We start from the raw sequence: 19,828 nt of genomic DNA, 5'->3' as shown, positions 1-19,828 counted from the left end.
CAGTCTTCTAATGAGAGTTCATTGTTCTGCAGTAGGTGCCTAAAAATGTGGAGGCCAGATAACTCGATGTTAAGACTAACAAAAAGACAAGATACACAAAGAAAAACAAGGGATATGGTAATACTTCCAAGTAATCTCTTCCAAAGAAAATGGAAAACTTTTCAATGATATTTGCTGTTAGGTTTCCTTTTACATAACAGAAATCAAAATGTCCTAGTTTCAACCCCCTGGAAACTGGACACCCCCACCTGATCAGCAATTTTCTTTCAGAGAAATTAATGATCAATGTGTGCTAGTTCAAATTCTGACCTTATTTGTCAAACTGTCTGTGGTTTAATGCGCTGGGGAAAATGGCAAAAGGAAGGAAGCATTTAGATATGTGTCTTTGAAACTTCATTCATCTTGAATTAATTGAAGAAGCCATAAGAATAGTTTTCTGGGGGTGCCTGGGTAGCTCAATCAGTTAAGCATCTGACTTGATTTCAGCTCAGCATTCTCTGTCTCTCCCTCTCTCTGCCCTCCCATGTAGATTCTCTCTTACTCTCTCTCAAAATGAATAAATAAACTTAAAAAAAAAAAAAAAGAATAGTGTTCTGGGCTTGCTTTAAAAAGAGGAAAGGTGTTATTGTTGTTGTTTTTTTAATTAAAAGTCTAGTTATGCTTTTAATTTAGCCAAGTTTCTTGTCTCCCTATTTAAGTCTGAGACTGTAGTACTTTTTCTTGGGTCCTAGCAAATCTTTTTTAAAAAAGAGAAAAATTGGATTAACAATTGTACCGTTGCCTTATCGGAGTCCTTCTCCATCTTTCTGCTGATGTACATGGGTTGTGCCCAAGGTTGTACATAATTCCAGGATCCACTGACTACAATGCAATCACACTCCGGCTTGTGGAATGGAATGCCAGTAAATCCAAGAAAGCTATGAATCCACTCTTGTGAATATTTTAAGTAAACTTCAAGACATTTATGCCAATTAGAACTTGTGAACAGCAAGTTGGTTGAGACACATCTCACACAACTAGTCACAACACCTCAGTTGAACAAGAGCTATGGCCTGAGAACACATCTTCAGTGACAGAGCCAAAATATTGGGTGTGTTGGCGCTTCAGCTTCTGGAAAGCATTCTCTGGGCAGCAATCTGGGTAACAGTGGATCTGACTCTCATGGTACTTCTGGCAGAAGAGGCTCCTGGAAGTTGAATGTTAACGGTCTCTCACAGCCTCACATTTGACTCCACTTCTGGCACACCTCACCCTTTTCTAACCTGTTGCCCATCAGTTCAGTGAGCTGTTCTGTTCAGTCCCTTTGGACTCAGGTACAGGTAAGGGATCATCTCCCCTCTGTACGTCAAGCTGCCAAGGGTTCTCAGAAACCTCAGGAACAGCTGGTATTTTGTTGCACTAGAATTACTTATTTCTGTGCATGCTTGGCAGTATTTTCAAGAACATGCTTGTTTTTCACTGGACACAAATGGCTCTCTTCCAAGGTCAGACCTTCTCAGAGTCTTGCCCTCAAGTATTCAGGACAGCAGTATTTCAGGAATAAGCATCCATCAAAATCATTCTGTTTGAGGAAATATCATTTGATACACAGTACCTCCTTTTAACCAGTTTAAGAAATAGAGGGAAAAGTTCTGGTACAATGGATCTAGGTTAAAAGAATACCTACACTTAAGGAGAAAATGAAATTTCCTAAGTCAACAGTATACTGTCTTTTAGATATCTTCTCTCTTAGGACAGCTTGTGGCTTCATCAGACGTGAGTAGCAGAGGTAGGTCAGCTGGGGCATGTCAGCAGTAATGTGGTGCTAGGCAAGTTAGGATAATTGCTATGAATCTCCAGGGAATCTTCATTCCCCAGAGCTTGTAGGTTTAACTGCAAAGGGGAACGCCAAGGAACACAGTTCTAGTACTGAGGTAGGAAAAAAAATGGTCCCTTGAATATCAATTTGGTGGCTGGCTGTGTGTTCTCCAGAAACAAGTCTACTCTGAATACAAGGCTGATTGCAAAAACTGAGATTTAATTAACACCAGATCCCTAGATAATGCATGCATATACATTCTGGAGGTGGCCTATGCTATTCGGCAGCCACAAACTCAATGCTAAGGCTGTCTGCAGAGCCCTGTCCATCTGGTTGGACTTTTCTCTTTATTCTGCCTCCTGATAAAAAGATAAAGCTTTTCCTTTCTTGCTATAAACAGTTCTTCCATCATGACTTTTGAACAATACTCTTTCTCTTGGCTTGCTTTTTCTTAATGTCTTAAATGCTTTATACCGAGGGGCACTGGGTGCCTCAGTCTGTTGAGCATCCAACTTCTGCTCAGGTCATGATCTCACGGTTGGTGAGTTCAAGTCCCACATCATTCTCTGTGCTGTCAGCACAGAGCCTGCTTTGGATCCTCTGTCCCTCTCTCTCTGCCTCTCTCCTGCTTACGCTATCTTTCTCAAAAATAAATAAACCCTAAAAGAAAATTAAATGCTTCATACCGAAATCATTTTTTTCATTTTCACGTTTGATTTTTTTGTTTGCTTTTCCCGTCTTATTTTCTTTAGTAATTATGTAACTTCAATTTTTTTTTTATTTTTTTTAATGTTTATTTATTTTTGAGACAGAGAGAGAGCATGAACGGGGGAGGGTCAGAGAGAGGGAGACACAGAATCTGAAACAGGCTCCAGGCTCTGAGCTGTCAGCACAGAGCCCGACGCGGGGCTTGAACTCACGGACCGCGAGATCATGACCCGAGCCGAAGTCGGCCGCTTAACCGACTGAGCCACCCAGGCGCCCCTGTAACTTCAATTTTAAATGTGAAAATGCTGGTGCTTTCACACATTCTTTTTCAAAAGAAGTGATAGGAGTTGATGGATTTCCTTAGCATGTCGGAAACTGACTTAGCAACATGTTTTTTAAAAATCTACCTTTGATTACACTGGATTTTTCATGTCATTTATATAGCTTCTATTTTTTTCAGCTGTATTGAAGCATAATCTACATACAATAAAACTTAATAATTTTAAGTGTACATTTGGAAGGGTTTTAACAAATGTATAATGGTCTGTAACCACTACCAAAATCAACATACAGAATACTTCCATCACCCCCCGCCCAAGGACTTCCTTCCTGCCCCTCTGCTGTTAATCCTCTGCTCCCCCCTCCCTTAGTCCCTGAAAGGCCCACTCATCTTTCTGTCGCTAGAGTCTGACTTTTTAGAATTTCATATAAATGGATCATTTTGTATGTATTCTTTTGTCTTTGGCTTCTTTCACTCAGCAAAATGCTTTTGAGATTTTCCATGGCCAGTGACTTTTTCTTTTTCATTATTACACATATCCGTAGTTTATTCTTTTGTTGTGAAATACTTTTCCACTGTACGAGTCTACCATCTATCAGTGGATCAGTTGATGGACATTTGGGTTGTTTTCATTTTTTTGCCTATTACAAACAAGCTTCTATGAACATCGTCTATGCACAAGTCTTTGTGTGAATATGTTTTTGTTTTCTTTCGGTAGATACCAAAGACAGGGAGTGCCGGATCATGTGGCAAATGTATGTTTAATTTTTTTAAGGAACTGTAAACAGTTTTCCAAAGTGACTCTATCATGTTGCATTCCCACTAGCAGTGTATAAGGGGCTCACTTGTTTCACAGAATCACCAAAACTTGATACCAAATTATCACTATTTTAAGTTTTAGTCATCATATAGTGGTGATTTATGTGATTTTAATTTATATTAACCTAATGAGTAATGTTGTTTACTTCATCTAAAAAGATTTTTGGTTTCATTCATTTTTCTTTTTCTGTTGTCCATTTTCTGATTCACTCACTTCTACTCTTTATCTTTTTTCCTTTTCCTGTTTTACTTTGGTTTGATTTGTTCTTTTTTTCTTTTATTTGAGCACTTTTATGATCTTATTCTTAATTCTGTTTTCTTTTCTTGTCTTTCTTTCTTTCTTTCTTTCTTATTAAGAATGTAGGCATTGACCCTTTTTTTTTGATCCTTAATTCTTAAATTTTTTTTTTAACGTTTATTTATTTTTGAGACAGAGAGAGACAGAGCATGAATGGGGGAGGGACAGAGAGAGAGGGAGACACAGAATCGGAAGCAGGCTCCAGGCTCCGAGCCATCAGCCCAGAGCCCGACACGGGGCTCGAACTCACGGACCGCGAGATCGTGACCTGAGCCGAAGTCGGACGCTTAACCGACTGAGCCATCCAGGCGCCCCGATCCTTAATTCTTAATATGGTTGCTTAATATGAAACTCTTACATCATTCATTTTATTTATTTTTTTTTTTAGAGTCATCTTCACACCTGATGTGGGGCTCTCACAACTCCCAGATCAAAAGTCACATTCCTTACTGATTGAGCAACCCCTCTTTCATTTTAGATCTTTCTTCTCTTCTAATATAAGCATTTAGTATCATAAATTTCTCATCAAACTCTACTTTAGTTGTATTACATACATTTTGCTGTGTTGCGTGTTTTTTTTAAAAAATGCTTATTTATGTATTTATTTTTTTGAGAGAGAGAGCATGAGCAGGGGAGGGGCAGAGAGAGGGAGAGAGACAATCGAAGCAGGTCCCCAGCTATTGGCACAGAGCCCAACTTGGGGCTTGATCCCATGAACCATGAGATCCTGACCTGAGTGGAAATCAAGAGTCGGATACTTAACCGACTGAGCCACCCAGCTGCCCTGTTGTGTTTTAATTTTTATTGACTTCAAAATATTTTCCTTTTTTTTTACCCTGGGTTATTTGGAAGTATGTTGCTTAATCCAACTATTTGAGAATTTTCAAAGTATCTAGAAGATGACTGATTTTGGTCATAGACAGTTTTTTTTAATTTTCAATATCATTAAATTTATTGAGATTTATTTTAAACCTAATCTGATGTATCTTGAATGTTCCATGCATAGTGGGAAAAAAAAATGTGGATTCTGTTATTTCTGGATGGAGTGCTCTGTATATGGTAATTAAGTCAAATTGGCTGATGGACTGACAGTTTCTGTTTATTACTGTATCCCAAGTACTTGAACTGTCAGTTCTCTATAAATACTTGTTGTATGAATGAATGAATGAATGAATGAATACATGATCTATAGCATGACTATGATTATTATTTTTATCCCCCCCCCCCCCCTTGGAATTCTAAACAGTGGCCTGGCTGAAAAATAATCTCAAATCTAATCAGTGTATCTATTTCTCTAGCAACCGGACAGTCACATCTGAGCAGTAAGTTGAAAGTCCATTCAGATTGCACAGCCTCCCTTTTGCGTCAATTCTAGATCTATCACTGCAAGGTTTGCTATGTACAGTTTTCCTGGTTACTTAAACTTCAAGAGATTGCTGATCATTTCTTTGTACATGCAAACCGCCTTTCATTAATGTTCTGGAAGAAAATACCCAGCAGAAAAGAACTTAAATACATGTAAGGAGAGTTCAGCACACATTTGATTTCATGGTGGACAGCTGAGGATGGGTAAGGGAGGGGGCCAGAGGTAAGGGAGATCATGGCACTGAAGTTTTTCTAACGGAAGTACATTCTTTAGTGATTACAATTTTTATTTATTGATTATTATTTTTTTAGAGAAAGAGAGAGAGAATGAGCAGGAGAAAGGGGCAGAGGGAAAGAGAGGGAATCATCAGTGGGGCTGGGTCCCACAACCCTGGGATCATGACCTGAGCTGAAATCAAGAGTTGGACGCTCAACCAACTGAGTCACCCATGTGCCCCAATAATTACAATTTTTTAATGTACTTTGTCTTCACAAAAGTTTTGTTTCTTTGCATGAATCTTTCACTTGTTTATTTTTTCATTATTTATTTGAGAGAGCGAGCGAGAGAGCACACAAGTCAGGAAGAAGGGTAGAGGGGGAGAGAGAATGTTAAGCAGGCTCGATGCTCAGCACAGAGCCCAACTTGGGAGGTCATGATCTGAGCTGAAAACAAGAGTCAGACACTCAACTAATTGATCCTCCCAGGTGCCTCTTTGTATGAATCTTTTAAAAGAGATGTCGGCGATGTTTGTGGCCCAGGAATAAAAATGGCAGTACTTGCAATCAAGATTATAAATCTTTTTAGAATAGCCTCACCATACCACCCCCCCCCAAAAGTTATATTTCATGTTTATTTCTTTTCAAAATTCAGGCAAATCAACATTAGTTTGTGACTTTTAGAACACCCTGTGAAATTGCTATAGATAAACTGCATGCCAGAAAACCAGGATGTCTGGATTAGGATTGTAACTGTTTTGTGACTGTGAAACCTATTAACGAGAGTTCTGATTTGTATAGTCTCCAAAAGTGATGAGAGCATTATATTTTCCTAAATTAATGCATCTAAGTCCACATAAAATTTGTGCACTATTAACGTCTATCTCTACTCCTGTCATTTCAGTTCTTTTTCTTCTTTTTCTTTAACTGCCTCCAAGGAAACCTTGATAGAAATCAAGTCTGGCCAGTTTTGTTAGTTCTTGCCTCAAGTATAAGTGCTATCTTTAAAATCAGAGTTCTGCTTGCTAGTCTCAAGTGTTGCTAATTAGGCCAAAACATGTCTTAGCCTGAGAATTTCTCTGCATAATTTTAAGTTTTAATATGTAAGAAAGCTAGCCAAAAGAATATTATATGTGGATTTTTGGGGGGTTAAACCTATTGAAACCAATTTAACACAATTCGCTATAAAAACTTCCCTCTACCCTCTGAAATATTTTAATTAGGTACAGCTTTGAGTATGCAAACATTAACTTGATGTATTCTTTTTTTTTTTTTTTTTTTTTTTAACTTGATGTATTCTTGTCTTTAGCTCATGGTTTCCTACATTTTCCCTTTGACTATTTTTTTCTTACATTACTCCCACAAAGGGATTCTTTGTGGCTTATTTTCAGAAAATCAGGAAGAATGATTCTGCTCTGGTAGGAAGGAGAATCATTCTGAATCCAACAAGAACTGCTTAGTTTTGAGAGCCTGAGAAGGTGGCCATTAGTCATGACTTTGGGGACCAGCACTGCCCCGTGGGAGCAGTTACTGGAAGAAGTGGCTTGTGTGAGGACTTAGGCAGTGGGGGCCTGAGCTGCTGTTCCCCCGTCTCTAGGGCCCCCAAAGCTTCACTCAGCTGGAAAGCCCTACTGCTTCCCCTGAAAAGTGGTAATAAATCACGGTGCAGCTCTACAGCCGTATGAGTCCTCTGTGTCACCTATACTTAGGGATTAAGCTGGGTTATTCCTGGATGGCACCTTGAGTCCCTAGTGCCAGTCTGCTTTTGAAATAACCTTTCACTGACTTCTAAGTGTGCTTTTATTCTGAGGCTGCATAGGGCCACTAGCTACTTCTGGTTGTGTTGAGTAGAAAAGGCACCCCTTCCTCGGAGGTAGGTAAATGCAGCCCTGTGCCAGGACACTCCGCTTGCCCAGCGTTTTTATATAGGTACAACCTGCACAAGTGTTTATGTGGCCGCCCGGCCACTACATCTGTGACCATGACCCTAGGATCACCTGGCAGGAAGTAGTCTGTCCTGAATGTCTTTTGAAATCCCCTCTGGGTTGTGACAGCTAGAACGACAGGGGAGTTAAAAGACAAATAAGGCTGGCAATTGTCACAAGTTGCTGCAGAGAAAGGCCATAAGGTGTGGACTGAAACCATTCTGCTGTTTCTTATCTTTTGTCTCCCTTCCTCACAGAGGGCTTTCCCTGTCAACCCATTGAGAGTGGAGTGCCATGCTTTTCTTCCAACAAGTGATAATCATTGTATTTGTGTGTTTACTTGTTCATTACCTATCTTTTCAACTATCTTTTCGAGGTGTTGGCCAATACACCATATCACATAGCTACTAGACACAGAGTTGGCACTTAATAAACACTTGAATGAAGAAATGTCTTTAGTAACCTCCGACAGTGGCAAGGATGAGAGATATGAAGGTGATCTCAAATAACAGGGAGACAGGGGGCGCCTGGGTAGCTCAGTCCGTTAAGCGTCCTATTCTTGATTTTGGCTCAGGTGGTGGTCTCATGGTTTGTGAGATCGAGCCCCATGTTAGGTGTGGATCCTGGTTGAGGTTCTCTCTCTCCTCTCTCTCTGCCCCTCCCCCTCCCCCTGCACACTCTCTCAAAATAAGTAAATAAACATTAAAGAATAAATAAAATAACAAGTGGACAGGGTGGACAGCAGCCCTTGATCAGGAGATACCATTGATTTGATTTCCCTTACTGCAGGGACTTTCCTTGACTCTCCTCTTTTTACAGATAAGAGAGGCTGGGCAGTTGATGTTTCATTGTTTGTTTTTAGCTGACATTCACCGAGAAGGCCAGGCACTATACTAAGGGTTTTGTTTACACACATTATGTCATCCGACCTGTACAACAATCATTCTACGAAGTCCGTGTAATTATTATTCCATTTCAAATGTAAGGAAACTGAGATCTACGTGGGGGATGATGGTAGGTAGTTCTATAGCTAACATAATAAATGACAACGTCAGGAGTTGAACTCATCTATCTGACCCCGACTATCCAACTCTTCAACGTTATTTTTTCCCACTTGTACTTTTTAAAAATGTGTTTATTTTAGGTAGGCTCCACATCCAATGACAACGTGGGGCTTGAACTCATGACTCTGCGATCAAGGCTCTGACTGAGCCGGCCAGATGCCCCTTCCTTCCCACTCTTAAACATTATTAAACATGCCTTTATCTTGAACACAGAGAGGCAGGAGAAGGTGCACAGTGCGAGCCCCTATCACAAACTCCCCTGGCCTTGGTCTCATGGCCCAATCTACATTTGGTCTTCCTAGACAGTGGAGGATTTCCAATCCTGCCTGTGTCCTAACCTAGTAAATTACAGTCTTCGTATTCCATTATCTCATTTTGCTTCCTTGGTGCTTACTGTCCACACTGTGGGCAGAGAGCTGTCTACCTCATGGTTTCCACATCCCTAGCTAGATACAGACTGTTTCCCACTCTCAGCAAGGCAAAGTGAGGACAGGTCATTTGGCTTAGCAGCAAGCAACATTCAGTCTCTGGTGGGATTCTTTCCCCCAAAGTTTTAATGATGTCCTAAAATAGCAAGCTTTTGAACCTCGTTCAGTTCAGAGACTTCTATTATTGGTGTCTCAGAGCCCTGGCAGTTAGGGAATATCTGCAACTCACAGAAAAAATCATAGGCAACTGCCCCTTGAACCTAGTATCAAGAGATGTTTAAAAAAAAAAAAGTTTATTAAATTTTCTCATCCCAAATGATAAAAAAAAAAATTATGACCAATTTTATAGCTATGCTACATATTTACTCACTGAGTAGAACACTATGGTAACCATTTAAGGTAATATATGGCATTTCAATACATGCAAATTACATTGTGACTCAGAATTCTTCATTTAAACACACGTGTTCAAGGCCTTGGTGAAAGGAAAGAAATAAAGATGCCTAAGTTGACTCCAAGAGGTTAAAAATCTAATTGTAATTATTTATAACCAGACGCCGATAAATGGGTTATTTTGGTCTTTTAAAAATCCTCATATCCCTTTAGAAACTGATCTGACACTCCAGCCTCCTACCAACAGGACACACATGTGCTTTCATTTCTTTGCCTCAGCTGCTGCTGCTTTGGTAGATCACACCTTGCATATGCAAGAACAGAGTAGGATACGAGGACCACAGCAGTTACTGGTTCCCCCCTCCTTTCTCTCCCTCCCCTGACCCAGCCCAGTTTTGTGGATGAAAAAAATTGAGGCAAGTCCATCTGTGGCTTTTCCAGATCTAAATGTGGGGTAACACAGAGACATATAATCCAGTGATTGAGCAAATATTTTCTGATCCCGTACACGGCACAGATATGGCTGAAGATAAGCTCAAGTTTAAGATGCATTTTATTTTGTGAACTTGTGAAAGTCGCACAAAATATATTAACATATATTAATTACCCTTGATTATTATCCATGCTGGGCAGAAAGTATTTAAAATCACAAAAACATTTCTGCCTGCATCTTGAGGCTTATACCAGCAAACATTAAGAATCGTTCATCATGACCTCTTTCAGGAAAGAAAAAAAGCATTAAAATGTTTTATGCTGCAATTAAAAGTCCACCATGTTACTTTTCTTTATGTTTTTTTTTTTTTTTTTTTTTTTTTTTTTTTTTGGTCACCACTATACCTTAATAGCATGCAGTAAAGATAAAGGTGTCAATTGAGATAAATTTTTACTACATGCTAGAAAAGGGGAGCCTGAGTAAGTCCAAGCAATTTATTTCAATCCAGCAAACATTCTTCAAAAGCCTAGGACCAGTCTAGGTGCTACAGGCAGAGAGTACAAAAAGAAGCAGAATCCTAATGGAGAAATGAGACAATACAGAAATAGTGATATTATAGAGTAGGGCAATTATTAAATGAGATTTGCAGCTAGGGGAAGGAGAATGGAAATATTTGAGAAGTTGGTGATAAGAGAGGGGTAGATGTATGATATGATTTCAGTTAAGAATTACTCCAGGGTCGCTTGGTGGCTCAAGTCGGTTGAGCGTTTGACTTTGGCTCAGGCCATGATCTTACGGTTCCTGTGTTCAAGCCCCGCGACAGGCTCTGTGCTGACAGCTTGGATCCTGCTTCGAATTTTATGTCTCTTTCTCTCTCTCTCATTCCCCCACTTGTGCTCTGTCTCTCTTTCTCTCAAAAATAAATAAAACATTTTAAGAAATTGAAAAAAAAAAAGAATTACTCCGAAAAAAAAAAAGAAAAAAAAAAAATCACTCCAGACCATGACCTCCTCGAAGGTGACACATACAGTTGGATCTAGCCTCGCTGGTTTCTGTTTGGCCATTACTTCTCCCCCACTCACACCTTTCTCTTTCATCACCCTTCCCATGCCCAGAGAAGAAAGAAATGGAAGGGCGAATACTTTTCTTTCTCTTCAAATGTAAACTGTATTGTTCCATCTAGGGACAATAAGATAGAGGCATATACTTTGGTAGGATGAGGCAGAACGTAAGCTGTGAAAAAATACAAACCTTTCCAGATTTTAAAGGGATAACTCATGGGAATGAACACATTAGAAGGGGAAAAGACAGGATGTGTGTGTTGCCAGTTTACCACAGTCGTGGTGTTATGATAGGATCTGTCCAAAAGACCTTGTTTTATTTATTTAATCGAGTAATCACACTCTCTCTGACACTTTTGGATGGCAAGACCAAAAATAAAGGTACCCATGAAGTCAGACCTGCAGTTGCCAGGAAGTAGTAAAGAATGCCAGTTGAATCTCTGCTACCTGTGTAAGTCCTAAGGGAAAGATGAGCTCATGGAAGCATATATAGATCATCACAAGGCAGAATTAAAATACATTAAGTATGGCAGTCGGATATAAACCCCTGAGGGTTATGCAACATAAAAAGAATAGTTGAAGTACAACCTAAAGCTTTAAAAGGGGGAAACCTAAGATCCTCACTGGCTGGGGAAAACAGTTACTACACATTCATCAAGGGAAAGACCTTATATAAAGCTTGGGATTTGAAAACCCTAGCACTCCAACTGATCTAAGTGAATGTAAATTTAGGAGGAGGGACTTGTTTTATTTTTGCGTTTGTGGTCTCCACAGCCTCTGGACGGACCTGACAGGCTTCTAGAATTTATCTGAATTGGATTGAGCTGAAATAAAGAGAGAAGGATCCCAAATCATCTACTGAAATCTTCTTTAAAGGGTAAGTTTCATTTATTTACCATCTAAAAAAATGGTATAGTTACTTAGCAAAGTATATGCTATTGGCTAGACAGACATTTACTTTAATATTTCATTTTTGGGTAACAGTGTCTTCAGTAGTACTGGGATCAGTACATGAGTGACAGATATGCTCCCCTCACCCCCCCTCCCCAACCAGGAAGCTTCACATTCTGGGAGTGTGCCATGCCATAAACCTTTGGTGTATTCATGAATTGACATCACCAGGGAACTTAATGGGGACTAAAAGTAAAAACTAAAGACTTTAAAATAGAATAAAGCGGATACCAGTCAAAAGGAAGAAATGTATAAATTCATACAAAGGAATAAAAAACGTGAATTAAAATCAAAATGCTGACGTTACGGAAAGCATTAAAAATGGAGAAGCAGGTATAGGAGGGAGATTTACTTGCAAAGACATTACTTTAAGGACATAATGTGGGCAAGGGATTTTATGCAGGAATGCATTAGAGATTGCTGTCAAAAATAACCCAAAATGATTGAAAAGAGGTATTTGGCTAAAAAAAAAAATGAGCCAATGTAGACATTCCTTTTGGCAGACAATGGCTCTCAAAAATGCACGGAGAGCCACAAAAATAAACAGTAAACATTTTGGAATAATGAAGAAAACATTTATAGTGCATAGGTATATATAATTAAAATTTCAGGAATGTCCATTAACTGTAATAAGTAACACGAAGAAAATAAGGGAGACAAATCTAGAAAGAAAGAAATAACTGTGTTGTTTTTTTTTTTTTCTTATAATCTCAGAAACGGACCTAACCAAACATGTTGAGAGTTAGTAGAGACTAAATGATTACTTACGGGTGTGTTTAGGTTCACAGGGAAACTCATCCTAGAGAATTCTGAAGCAGAAACACAACAGCCACAAACTGGGAAACCTGAGTAACTCTACCTGGAAGCCAAATAAGCCTCCATATTGAAAGAAGTCCTTTTATTCTATGAAAGAAAAAAAAAAAACAAAAAACAAAACAAGACTTTAAATTCTGAAGAACTCAACATTCGGCAAACTTAGTTACTCGTAAAAAGTAAATAACACAGCACACCAAAGATATGGTACAGTTCTTTCAGAAACAAATTATGACTTAATTTAAAAGGCAATACACTAATTTCAGGCTACCATTTCAGAAAAAAATAAGGAATTGAGAATTAAAAGTCTAGCTGTGTGCTTTCTTTCCACATAGAGAAACTAAAATGAAATGGAGGGAGAGAAGTCCTGTAAAGAAAAAGTATTCAGTCAGCTTTCGGATGCTTTGGTATAAAGAACTGATCATGGCAGTGTAATTCTATTAACAGCTGGGTTTCAGTCTGCTCCAGTAGGTTCCATCTTGTATTAGGGGGAGAGCTTGTATTTGTATGTTCTTTCCTTTCAGTGATTCCACGTTTAGGGTCAGTTATACCGTGAAAGGTTTTATACTTGCTTGCTAATCCTGGAATAACAGAAATATTAGCCAGTGTGCCTTTAGAGCTTAAAAGATCTGTAAATGTGGGGCACCTGGGTGGCTCCGTAGGTTAAGCATCTGACTCTCGGGTTTTGGCTCAGGCCATGATCTCATGGGTTTGTGGGATTGAGCCCCATGTTGGGCTCTGCGCTGACAGCACAGAGACTGCTTGGGATTCTCTCTCTCCTCCTCCCTCTGCCTCTCCCATGCTTGCTCTCTAACTCTCTTTCAAAATAAATAAATACTAAAAAAAAAATCTGGAAATGTAGTTCAGTACCCAAGTTTGTTTTTTTTTAATGTTTATTTATTTATTTTTGAGAAAGAGAGCACAAGCAGGGAGGGGCAGAGAGAGAGGGAGAGAGAATCCCAAGTAGGCTCTGTGCTCTTAGAACAGAGCCCCATACGAGGCTCACAGTCACGAACCACGAGATCATGACCTGAGCTGAAATCGAGGGACAGATAGATGCTCAACCAACTGAGCCACCCAGGGGCCCCAGTACCCACGTTTTTAACTTGTTTGGTTATGTTATATTTGGCATTTAAACTATCCTTTTCATTGACCTCACATTTTATTTAGATGAGTAAATTTTATTTTTTCTTCAGGTATGTGAATCTATTAATGTAATGTAGATACTTACACATGCTTTGAAAAAGTTAGTGTATATGTAATTGTTTTAAGAAAAACAATTTTTTTCTCCTGTGCACCTATTTGGAAGTATGCACCTAACACATTGAGGTGCCGTTCTAAGCCACACAAAAAGATAGGTAACCAGCCTTTGCCCTCAAGGAGATTACTGTCTATTTTAGCAGATTTAATTTACCAAATCTGTTTTTTTCATAAGATGAAAGAATATTTAAGCTCTGCATATGTTGAGTAAGCACCTTGCCTAAGCAGTGGTGAGATAAAATGACTTTGGAGTTAGATGGACCTGGGCTTTTACCCCGGCACACTTAGTATTTCTGATCCTTTAAGTCTGAGAGTTTACTTTTTTTTTTTAAGTTTATTTATTTATTTTGAGAGAGAGCGAGAGAGAAAGAGAAGGCATGAACAGAGAGGGGCAAAGAGAGAGGGAGAGAGAGAGGGAATCCCGATGCGGGGCTCAAACCCACAAACTGCAAGATCATGACCTGAGCCCAAGTTGGATGCTTAGCCGACTGAGCCACTCAGGGGCCCCGAGAATTCACTTATAAAACAGGAATACTAATTTTTAGCTTACAAGCTTACAGAGGTTTCATGGGGTAAACATCATAATGCATATAAAGCGCCTATCAGAGGAGGTGGATGGGGGGATGGGAATAAATAAATAAATAAATAAATAAAATGCCTAGCACAGAGATTAGCCCTAAATTTTTACTAGCCTCCCCCCACCCCACATATATTATTTAAATGAAGAGTTCAGCTTCAGCATTTCTATAATTGTCTCCATTAATTTTTATCTAGTGTTATTTTAAAATAATTAAATAATTTAACTTTAAAATAATTTCATAAATGCAGCCAGATTCTAATTGGCAGTACTTTGGGTGGCGAATGAGGCAGCAATTGAGCTGTTAAAAATTCAAGAGACAATATAGGAATGCCAGAACATGAAGGTCAAGAGCCAGGCCCCAATCCTTCCACACATTCATTACCAGTCACAGCCTCTGCTGTTAGAAATGACCTGCCAGGGCTGAGAGGTGTCCAGGGGAAGGAGAACAGGAAAAATGGATTCACAGTGTTTCTAAAAGGCCCGGAGAAAAGAAAAACAGCTAAGGAGATAGGGATTTGTTTTGCCAGGATTCTATAAAAAAGAAAAGCACATAAATTACAACAAGAGACTGTGACTAGAAATAAATATTGGTATATCTCAGCCCTCTGCTCCCAATCTTTGGAATCCTTTTTGTGGTTTTCTGCAGAGAGAACAAAAGGCACGTCCTCTCACCAGCACACCTTCCATCCCTGGACAGCACTTATGCCTCAGCCCTCCCTCCTTCCCCATGCTGTTGAACGAACCATGTGGAACAAGCGATAAAGTAAACTTGAGACCCAACTTTAATTCTCTACCTGAAAGCCAGACAGTCAACTCTGCTCACCTGATCACTCCTTGCAACTGTGTCCCTCAAAAATAATCAGGGCACATCCTACAAAGAAGGGGAAAACGGAAGGGTCTCCCTAATCAAGAAACTCTAAAACTTAACTGAAGTCCCCAAACCCTACAAGTTATTTGGAGAGTCTTCCTCATTCTTTAATTCTCCTGCTGTCTCCACATTCCATGCCTAATGAGAGAGGGAAGGTTGAAAGAAAAGCAGTTTGGAGCACTTGGGTGGCTCAGTCAGTTAAGCGCCCAACTTCAGCTCAGGTCGTGATCTCACAGTTGGTGAGTTCAAGCCCCACATCGGGCTCTGCACTGGTAGTGAGCAGCCTGCTTGGGAGTCTCACTTTCTCTCCCTCTCTCTCTGCCCCTCCCCGACTCGTGCATGTGCTCTCCCTCTCTCTCTCTCAAAACAAATAAACTTAAAAAGAAGAAACGCAGTTTGCTCATTTTTCCATTTTTCCATTTTTCCTGAGCCAGCCAGGCACCCCTGTTGTTAGTGGTTTTGTTGTGTAGTATTCTATTGTGTGACTATAACACAATTTATTCTTCCCCAGCGATGAATAATTGTTTTCATTATTTGGCTGTTTAAGTAAATCTGCCTTGAGATCTCACTATGCATTTTTTTTAAGATATTATTTTTAAGTAATCTCTCCACCCAACATGAGGCTTGAATTTACAACCCCAAACTGAGTTGCATGCTCTACGGACAGCCAGCCAGGCGCCCCTCCCACTGTGCATTCTTCATTTCTTCCAGGCCCCTCCCTGTGGAAATGTGGTGAATAGAATTGTGGAGAGGGTCTCCACACATCCAGTTAGTCTTGCCTCATGTTAGTTCTTCAGCTTACTTGGGCACCAGAATTCAAAGGAAGATAAAAATCCTTTGTTGCCCAAATTTGAGAGAGAGAGAGGGAGAGACAGAGACAGACAGAAAGGGAGGGAGGGAGGGAGGTGGGAGGATAGAAGGAGGGAAGGGAGACAAGGGAAGAAGGGAGGAAATGTATAGGCATGATCTTTAACTCATAATTCTCATTTTATAGAGGTATCTGATCATCTTAATTTCTAAGAGCTAAATAAGTAATGCTTACATGATACATGATTCTTTAATTCACTCTTGGAAATACTCCATGTCCTCTGGAAATATTTAAAGAGCTTTGTCATATCCCTTTAAGAAGTGATAAAATCTGGGGCGCCTGGGTGACTCAGTTGGTTGAGCGTCTGACTTCAGCTTAGGTCATGATCTCACGATTCATGGGTTCGAATCCCGCATCAGGCTCTGTGCTGACAGCTCAGAGCCTGGAGCCTGCTTTGGATTCGGTGTTTCCCTCTCTCTCTGCCCTCCACCAGTCGTGCTATGTCTCTTAAAAATGAATACATGTTAAAAAAAATTTTAAAAAAAGGAAGTGATAAAATCACAGTGTTAAGTGCAAGCTTCAGGGCCAACTTCACTAGGAAGTTTAGTTGACTGAGTATTTTTCCTAAAAGTTTTTTTTTTTTTTTAACTTTATGAAGAATCCGAACTCTTGAACAAATCCCAGGGAGGCTGAGGCAAGCAATGAAATGCATTTTTAAATATACCGTTTTGAGCATTGTTGCCCGCAGTCTTCATTGCTGACTCTTATCCTCGATGCCTTATTCCACTTCCCCTAGATGTTTCCACTTTCGCTGTTACTTAATTTGCTTCCTCAAATGTGGAAAGTCATGAGACACTGAAGTTTGTTCCTTTAAGCCCTAGAATCTACATTAATAAATTATCTAGACAATTTCCTAACCTATCCCTGTTTTAAAATTTTGATATAAAGATCATCTAAGAAACTGGTCAATTAAAGTAATCAGTCCATGGTAATTAGCAAATTATTTGCTCCACAGTTTATTATAGAGACTTTAATTTCTATCGTTAAGACTAAAAGTTTTTTAGGGATGCCTGGCTGGCTCAGTTGGTGGAGCGTGTGACTCTTAATCTCAAAGTCGTGAGTTTGAGCCCCACGTTAGGTGTAGAGATTACTTAAAAATAAAAAAATAAAAAATTGTAATATTTATTTTTGAGCGAGACAGAGGGTCTGAAGCGTGCTCTGCACTGACTGACCCTGATGTGGGACTCACACTCACAAACCACCAGATCATGACCTGAGCCGAAGTTGGATGCTTAACTGACGGAGCCACCCAGGCACCCAAAATACAAAAAAAAAATTTTTAAGTAAAATCTTAAAGAATAATTTTCTTTTATTGTATGTTTGTTGTTCATTTGGGGAATGTTGACTTATTTTCAATTGTGTTCTTGTTTAGTCATGGGGAAATATACACATTCTTTATAACATCATCGATTAATATTTGAAATCAGATTATAATCATTTTCTTTTTAAAAAAGAAAATTTTATTTATTTATTTATGAGAGAGAGAGAGAGAGAGAAAGAGAGGCAGGCGGATAGAGAATCCTAACCAGGCTCCACTCAGCACAGAGCCTGACGCGGGGCTTGAACCCATTAACCGTGAGACCATGACCCGAGATGAAATCAGGAGTTGAACGCTTAACTGACTGAGCCACCCAGGCATCCCTATAATCATTTTCAATTAAGTTTATGCCAAATGAAGTTTGAGAGTCTTCATGATAAATCTCATCTCATAGACCCTCATAAGAGTAACCACTTGGTGTTTATTGTACAATAAATTGCAAATGACATTAAAATAGTGACACATAGCTGTGCAAGCATGGCAAGCCAAGTTCTGGACATCAACCCTTTAACCAAAAAGAGTTAATGTAAGAAAAAAATGCAAATGACTTCTCAATTTCCTCTTTTTAGCAATTATAGGTAGAAGTTTAAAGTATGGTTAGAATTTGCCTGTGATTTTTTTTTTTCCTCCTGTAGTATTTAGGGCTAGGATGAGTGAAGCTTCTATGATGAGTGTTTTACCTCACCGCTCATGGTTTGGAAGTAGTTTTATTTAAAGACAGGATGGAAAGTATAGGGGCCAAAGCTGAGAGAGAAAAGATAAATATTTGTGTTGAAGGGCAGTGGCCATAGAAATGCATTAGATAATAAGTATATAAAAGGCTTGGCATTTATTACATTGCTTGGAAGGATATTTTGGAGTCTCCTGAGATTTCTTGAAAACCACATTAGCGTCCATCTGGGAAAGAGTTCTCTGCCCTAACACACATTCCCAGGCCAACTTTCAGGCTTTCCTTAAAAGGTGCTTTGTATTAAGCTGTCAGGAAATAGCCCTTTGTTAGCCCTTTGGTTCTGGGCTCAAAAAAGGCTGAAGTGATGAATTGTGTTTCTATTTTTTTAAAAAAACCACTCTAGCTAGAGATGGTTTTGAATTCCTATGATAGTGTTTAATTTGTTCGAGATTCTTATTCAGCATTTACAATTGGCTCAATGTTAGGGAGAAGGAGAAACCTGTTGATACAGCTCCTTTAAGTGCTGCGGGTTTCAAAACAACTGTAGATAGCACACATTCCTGGGGTGAGGCAGAGGGTGAGCCGAAAGCCTTCCCCATTCATTCAAAGAAGGAGAAAGGGACTGAACTTACCTCCCAGCAGGTGAAGTTAAGCACGTCCTGTAAGTGGATTGATTTGTTATATAAATCAAAGTTCTGTTTGAAGGGACCATAAACAATACTTTGTCACCTGGTACCTTCTGTTTCTCCACCCCACCCTCAAAGCCCCCCAGAGCTCATTGCTGGGGAAATGTTCCCTTCTTGTTGAGAGATGTCTTTCTTCCTCTTTGATGATTGTTATTTTTTTTCTCTTTCTTTTTAGCTCAAAAGGAGATTTTTTTTCCTTTTTGTCACGTCTGTGTCTTTTCTCATACATTACATTGTTTCTCTTTTGCTTTGTTACTAGGCTTGTTTACATCTTAAAAACAAATGTGAGCTTCGTATCAAAACAAAATAAATGCGTGCTCTCTAGAATTATAAAGGAATAGTACAGCTGTCCTCAGTGATTATGTTCTTTGAGCATCTAAAATTTTGAAAGTGCTTAGAAATTTCTTTTTAACAAAAGCTATCAAAAAACTCCTTACAAAAACCCATTTTGTGAAGTTTTTGAGTGTTGCTTTTGTGGATGGTTTACAGAAATGCCTAGTGTGTTTCAGAAGTACCTGTGCATGTGGCAGTGCAGTGAAAGCTCAACAATTTAAAACGTTAGACTGATTTTTTTATTTGCAGTTAATTTTGTACATTTATCCAGCGAAGTGCTTTTTTTCATAATATTTTTGCAGAGACAGATAAAAGCATTACTCAGTGCAACAACTTAACTTGAAAAGGAATAACAGATAAGGGTTGTGGGAGCCCGAGAAAATGGTTGCTGATACTTTGAAAGCTATGCCCTAGGATTGCCATTTAAAATTGTAGAACTGTTGTCAAACTCTTTAGCAATGTAGAGAGACCTTCTAGGGTGTATCTTCACCTGCTGTGAACTTCCCTTTCTCCTTTGTTCTGCCCCTGATCTCTGATCTCCCATCTCAGGGTCCTTCGTATTCAAGGACACTGCTGCTGAACTGCCAGCAGTCTCTGGCTGGAACCATGGACTGCTCTGACTCATCCACACTTTGATCCTGTGAGATCATTTATTCTAGGAGTAATGACATTCATTTTCCAGGAGGCTGGCGG

The 19,828-nt window shown here is 39.4% G+C and overlaps 1 protein-coding gene across 1 annotated transcript in view; it reads left to right on the top strand.

Annotated features, from left to right (window-relative positions):
• Positions 1 to 19,828, top strand: part of SLC39A10 (solute carrier family 39 member 10) — a 145,173-nt gene that overhangs the window by 19,134 nt on the left and 106,211 nt on the right. The window contains exon 2 of the mRNA XM_049615229.1: positions 11,563 to 11,665. The gene's annotated coding sequence lies outside the window, so the exon portion shown is untranslated. The remainder of the gene's footprint in view (positions 1 to 11,562; positions 11,666 to 19,828) is intronic.

Source organism: Panthera uncia, assembly GCF_023721935.1.
Source record: "Panthera uncia isolate 11264 chromosome C1 unlocalized genomic scaffold, Puncia_PCG_1.0 HiC_scaffold_3, whole genome shotgun sequence".
Taxonomy (NCBI): Eukaryota; Metazoa; Chordata; class Mammalia; order Carnivora; family Felidae; genus Panthera; species Panthera uncia.
Note: the sequence above shows the minus strand (reverse complement) of the source record. Positions and strands in the feature narration are given on the sequence as shown.